Source organism: Hippocampus bargibanti, linkage group LG19 (assembly GCF_051943395.1).
Source record: "Hippocampus bargibanti isolate YZ-2025 linkage group LG19, ASM5194339v1, whole genome shotgun sequence".
Lineage (NCBI taxonomy): Eukaryota > Metazoa > Chordata > Actinopteri > Syngnathiformes > Syngnathidae > Hippocampus > Hippocampus bargibanti.
This window is the reverse complement of record NC_142752.1, coordinates 15,624,511-15,630,059: the sequence shown is the minus strand read 5'-3', so window position 1 is coordinate 15,630,059 and position 5,549 is coordinate 15,624,511. Positions and strand designations below refer to the sequence as shown.

General features: G+C 58.0%; 1 non-coding gene across 1 annotated transcript; it reads right to left on the bottom strand.

Moving 5' to 3' along the window:
- Positions 1-4,389: 4,389 nt before the first annotated feature.
- On the bottom strand, positions 4,390-4,543 carry LOC148884104 (5.8S ribosomal RNA). Its single transcript, XR_016118565.1, has one exon. It is a non-coding gene; the product is annotated as a 5.8S ribosomal RNA (ribosomal RNA).
- Positions 4,544-5,549: the final 1,006 nt, after the last annotated feature.

Below are 5,549 nucleotides of genomic sequence, written 5' to 3'. Positions count from 1 at the left end.
CCGTGACGACGTACATTCCCCCTACGGCAAATGGCGGCGCTGCCTCCGATGCCCTCATATCTGTTGTAAACAAGCTGCAAACCCAGTCCCCCAACGCCTTGTTTATCATCTCAGGGGACTTCAATCACATTTCCCTGAAATTCTCCCTCCCAACATTCACACAGTATGTAACTTGTGCCACCAGAGACAATAACATATTGGACCTATTTTATTCAAACGCCAAGGATGCATACAAACCCTCCACCCTCCCCCCTCTCGGAAGAGCAGACCACAATATGGTTTATCTCCAGCCTGTGTACAAACCCCTTGTCCAGAGGCAACCAGCTGTGACCCGCACGATCAAAAGATGGTCCACGGAAGCTGAAGAAGCTCTGCGGGACTGTTTTGATTCAACCAGGTGGGAGCTCTTTACTGAGATTCATGGGGAGGACATTGACTCACTCACCAACACCATCACAGACTACATTAACTGTTGTGAACAAAACACCGTACCCACCAGGACTGTGCGGTGTTTTGCCAACAACAAACCATGGATTAATCCCGACATAAAAGTCCTCCTGAAGGAGAAGAAAAGGGCTTTTGTGTCAGGCAACAGAGAGGAACTGAAGGCCGTGCAGATCCAACTGAGGAGGAAGATCAGAGAGGGGCAGAAGGCCTACAGGATGAAAATGGAGGAGCAGCTGCAAGCCAGCAATGTCGCTGGTGTCTGGAAGGGCCTGAAAAACATCTCAGGCCACAAAAGCCCAGTGACATTGAACGAAAAAGACAAGGACTGGGCAGATGTACTCAACCGCTTTTTCAATCGGTTTGACAAGACGCCAGCCGCCCCCGGCCCACCGTCAACTTCACCTGTAGCTGCACCTGCACCAACTCTCACTGTGGCCTTACCCTCCCTGCCCCCTCTCACGACCAGCTTTCCACAACCAACATCTGCCCTCCCAACCGTTGCCACACCCTCAGCCGCCACTCTGCCTCCTGGTTCCTGCCTGTCTGTCACAACTGCGCAGGTGAGGAACCAACTGAGGAGGATGCAGGTGAGGAAGGCAGCAGGTCCGGATGATATCAGTTCCCGACTCCTCAAGACCTGCTCCGACCAGCTGTGTGTGTCATTGTCCAGCACTTGTTCAACCTGAGCCTGAAGCTGGGCAGAGTTCCACAGCTGTGGAAAACATCATGCCTGGTCCCAGTGCCCAAGATTGCCAACCCCAAAGAGCTCAACAGCTACAGAACGGTGGCGCTGACGTCTCACCTGATGAAGACGCTGGAGAGACTCGTCCTCGCCCACCTGCGACCGCTGGCAAGCTCATCGCTGGACCCGCTGCAGTTTGCCTACCAGCCCAGCATCGGTGTGGAGGATGCCATCATCTACCTCCTCCATACGCCGTTGCTGCACCTGGAGAATGCTGGGAGCACGGTGAGGATCACATTCTTCGATTTCTCCAGTGCCTTCAACACCATCCAGCCAAGTCTACTGGGGGACAAGCTTCAACATGCCGGAGTCGACCATCACCTCACATCCTGGATTACAGATTACCTCACAAACAGTCCACAGTACGTGAGAGTAAAGAACTGTGAGTCGGGCAGGCTTCTCTGCAGCACCGGAGCGCCGCAGGGAACAGTCCTGGCTCCATTCCTCTTCAACCTCTACACCTCGGACTTCAATTACAACACCCCAACCTGCCACCTTCAGAAGTTCTCTGACGACTCAGCTATTGTCGGCCTCATTACAGAGGGAGACGATAGGGAGTACAGGGGACTGACAAAGGACTTTGTGGACTGGTGCCAGCAGAATCACCTCCAGATCAACACCGGGAAAACCAAGGAGCTGGTGGTGGACTTCTGCAGGAAACAATACTCACCTGCACCATTGAACATCCAGGGTTCGGACATTGAGAGGGTGACCTCCTACAAGTACCTGGGTGTTACTCTCAACAATAAACTGGACTGGACAACAAACACGGATGCCCTAATCAAAAAGGGACAGAGTCGCCTCTTCCTCCTCAGGAAACTGAGGTCTTTTGGAGTTCAGGGGTCACTCCTAAAGACTTTCTATGACTCTGTGGTGGCATCAGCCATCCACTATGGCATTGTCTGCTGGTCAGGCAGCATCACCACCCGGGACAGAAAAAGACTGGAGCGCTTTGTCAAGCGGGCCAGTTCTGTCGTGGACTGCTCGCTGGACTCTCTAGAGGAGGTGGGCAACTGACGGACGCTAGCTAAACTAAAAGCTATGACGGACAGCCCCTCCCACCCCCTCCTGCCCATCCTGACAGCTGTGGGTAGCTCCTTTAGCCAGAGACTATTACACCCGCGCTGCAAGAAGGAGAGGTACCGCCGCTCGTTCCTACCGACTGCTGTCAGGCTTCACAATTCCCAATGATCACATGTGAAAAAAAAAACAAAAAAAAAAAAACTGGACACTTGTAAATATGGGTTGTTGCAATATATCTAAATGCATTTCTTGATTCTGCACTATGTACAGTCTTGTTTATAGAACGGTTTTTGCACATCTACATTTGCACAGTATACAGTTGTTTTCTATCCTTTCACTCTCACCCCAACCCCATCCCTCTTCAATTGCTGCTGTGGACTGCAAATTTCCCCATTGCGGGACGAATAAAGGTATTCTGATTCTGATTCTGATTTCCTTAATCCTCCAGCAGGGGAGCTTTAACTTGGGGGTGGTAGCCAGATCCGCGGTGGCCGGAAGGTCCTCTTCCGCGCCGCCTGCGGTCTTCCACCATAAGGACCAGACGGGTTGGTTGATGGTCTCATGGGCCGCGGCCCGGGCCCAGTGTTCCTCACTGCGGCCCATGCGCCAGAGCCTTCTGATCATCGCAGCAGGTACGTGCTTCTCCATGTGGAGAATTCCAAGGCCACCATCCTTGCGGCGGGAGTAGAGAATGCCGTTACACATGCTCGGTTCCAGGTGGAGCCATCGTTTGGCGGCGCTCCTCACCTGCCGGTCTATGCCTCTCAATTTGGTGATAGGGGCTCGCCCTAGTGCCACGGCATAGAATAGCCTGGGCAGCAGAAATTGGTTGAGGATGCCAATTTTCTGGCCAGGCTTGAGCGAGGCGCGGCCTATCGCCTCCAGCCATGAATGAGTCTTGGCGGCCATGTCCTGGTAAATGACCCCTCTAGTGGGGCTGATGTGTATCCCCAAATATTTTATCAGACCGTCTGGGCCACAAGTGGCTATGGGTTCACTGGATACTACCAGACAGCCTCTCCGTAGCATGAAGCCCTGGCATTTCTTTGGCTGGATCGACAGTCCAGTGTATCTGCAGAATTTGTTTAAAATAGCCAACTGGGCCGCCATGTTGCAGTACGAGCCGCTCACCAGGACAAGGTGGTCAGCGAAGGCCAAGGTGGCCAGTTTTAGGCCCCCCCAGTCGAGGCCGTACTCTCCTCGCTCAAGGGAGGCCAAGAGTGGGTCTACTCATCTCATTTTATTTTCCGTACCGCTTATTCCTCATTAGGGTCGCGGGGGTTGCTGGAGCCTATCTCAGCTGTCTTCGGGCACGAGGCGGGGGACAACCTGAATTGGTTGCCAGCCAATCGCAGGGCACACAAAGACGTACAACAGTCACTCTCACATTCCAAGGACAATTTGGAGTAGTCAATCTGCCTGCCATGCATGTTTTTGGAGTGTGGGAGGAAACCGGAGTACCCGGAGAAAACCCACGCGGGTCCGGGGAGAACATGCAAACTCCACACATGGAGGCCGGACCGGGACGCGAACCGGCGACCTCTGCACTGTGAAGCCGGTGTGCTAACCACTTGACTACCGGGCCACGAGTGGGTCTACTGCCAAATTAAATAGGAACGGCGACATGGGGTTGCCTTGCTTGACCCCCACCTCCATTCGGATTGTCCCGGATTCTCTACTCATTGCCCTCTCTTGCTGGGTGGTGGTCCGCACCAGTTCTAAGCCAGCTGCTAGGCGCCGGCCGAGGCCACCCGGTGGAGGAATGCGCCCCGGATGACCGCCTGACCGCCCCCCCCCCCCCCCGGAGGGGGAACGGGGGTTGTGGAGGCTGCTGCGGGGGGAACCCGCCGGCCGCCGCAGATGAAGAGATCCACGGGAAGGGCGCGGCGCGCGTCCAGAGTCGCCGCCGACACCCGCCGACACCCACCAGATCCCGGGGGTCGCCGGCGATGCGCGACGGACTGCTCGAGTAGGGGGACGGATACTCCATCGGCAGCCGCGCGCGCCCTGGACGGGAGCAGGGGACGGGCGGGTCGTAGCCCCCGCGGGGGGGGACGGTCCGGTCTGCGTTTAGGGGGATGGCGGAGCCGGCTACGCGCCGGTCGAGTCCTTCGACTTACCCCAGCCGCGGGCGGGACGCGGGCCGGAGCCCGCGTCGGGCCCAATAGATATTCAGGCGACGCTCAGACAGGCGTGGCCCCGGGACGGACCCGGGGCCACGAGGTGGGTTCAAAGTGTCGATGATCAATGTGTCTTGCAATTCACATTAGTTCTCGCAGCTCGCTGCGTTCTTAATCGACGCACGAGCCAAGTGATGCACAGCTCAGAGTCATACTGTTTTTCATTTACCGGCGGCCACGGGTTCTGAGATCGAGTGGTTTTGGTGGGGGGGCGGGCGGCCCCGGGCGCTCCGTCCCTCCGACCCCGCAACCGGCACGTGGCTGGACTGGAGACTTTAACCCCCCCCCCGCCCCGCTGAAGGAAGGGAGAGAGTTGGATGGTTACCTGGCGCCTTGGGTTAGGTTTGGAGGCGGTCCGGACGCGATGGCACCGGCAGGGGGAGGGTCCCCCGATGCCGGCCGCGCCTTGACCAGAGCGGCGACGGTTACCCGCCTCCGCCGATTGACGTATTAATCAGTTGGGTGCGAGGAGGTGCGACGTTTCAGACGGCCGCGGATTCGGGACTAGCGTCGGGAGCCGGAGCGCGGGCCGAGGCCCGCTCCCCCCCGTGACTCAGGACGCCGCCTCTCCGCCGCATTTGCCTCCGTTAGTTTCGCCGCCGAGTCGAGACCGCGCGCCGGGCGCGGGGTATGGCCCATGAAAGGTGATGTACCAGACACGGACCCGCCCCGCGCCCGCGACGCCCGCCGCCGCCCGTCCCCCGCGACCGCGCAGCTTCACCTCAGCCCGCGGAGCAAGACTGCACGACGGGCGCGGAGCACGGGGTAAGGCCAGGGAAAGGTGACCTGTTCCCAGGACCACCAGACACCGACCCGCCCCGCCCATGCCGCCCGCCGCCTCATCCAATCCGTTTCACTTCACTTCGTTTCGTTTTGTTTTGTGGGGCTTCACACGACCGACTCCGCCACGGAGTCGGTTCTCAACAGTCGGGCGGCGAGCGAGACCGCACGGCGGGCGCAGAGCACGGAAGGGAAAGTTGACTAGCAGACCCCCTCCCACGCCCATGGCGCCCGACGCCGCCTCATACTCGGCCGCCAACAAACGGGTTACTGGGCTTCACGCGACCGACTCCGCCACGGACTCGGTTCTCAACAGTCGGGCCGACGCCGCCTCACCTGTTGTCTGTTATTTCCGTCAATTCCTTCAATTCGCTAGC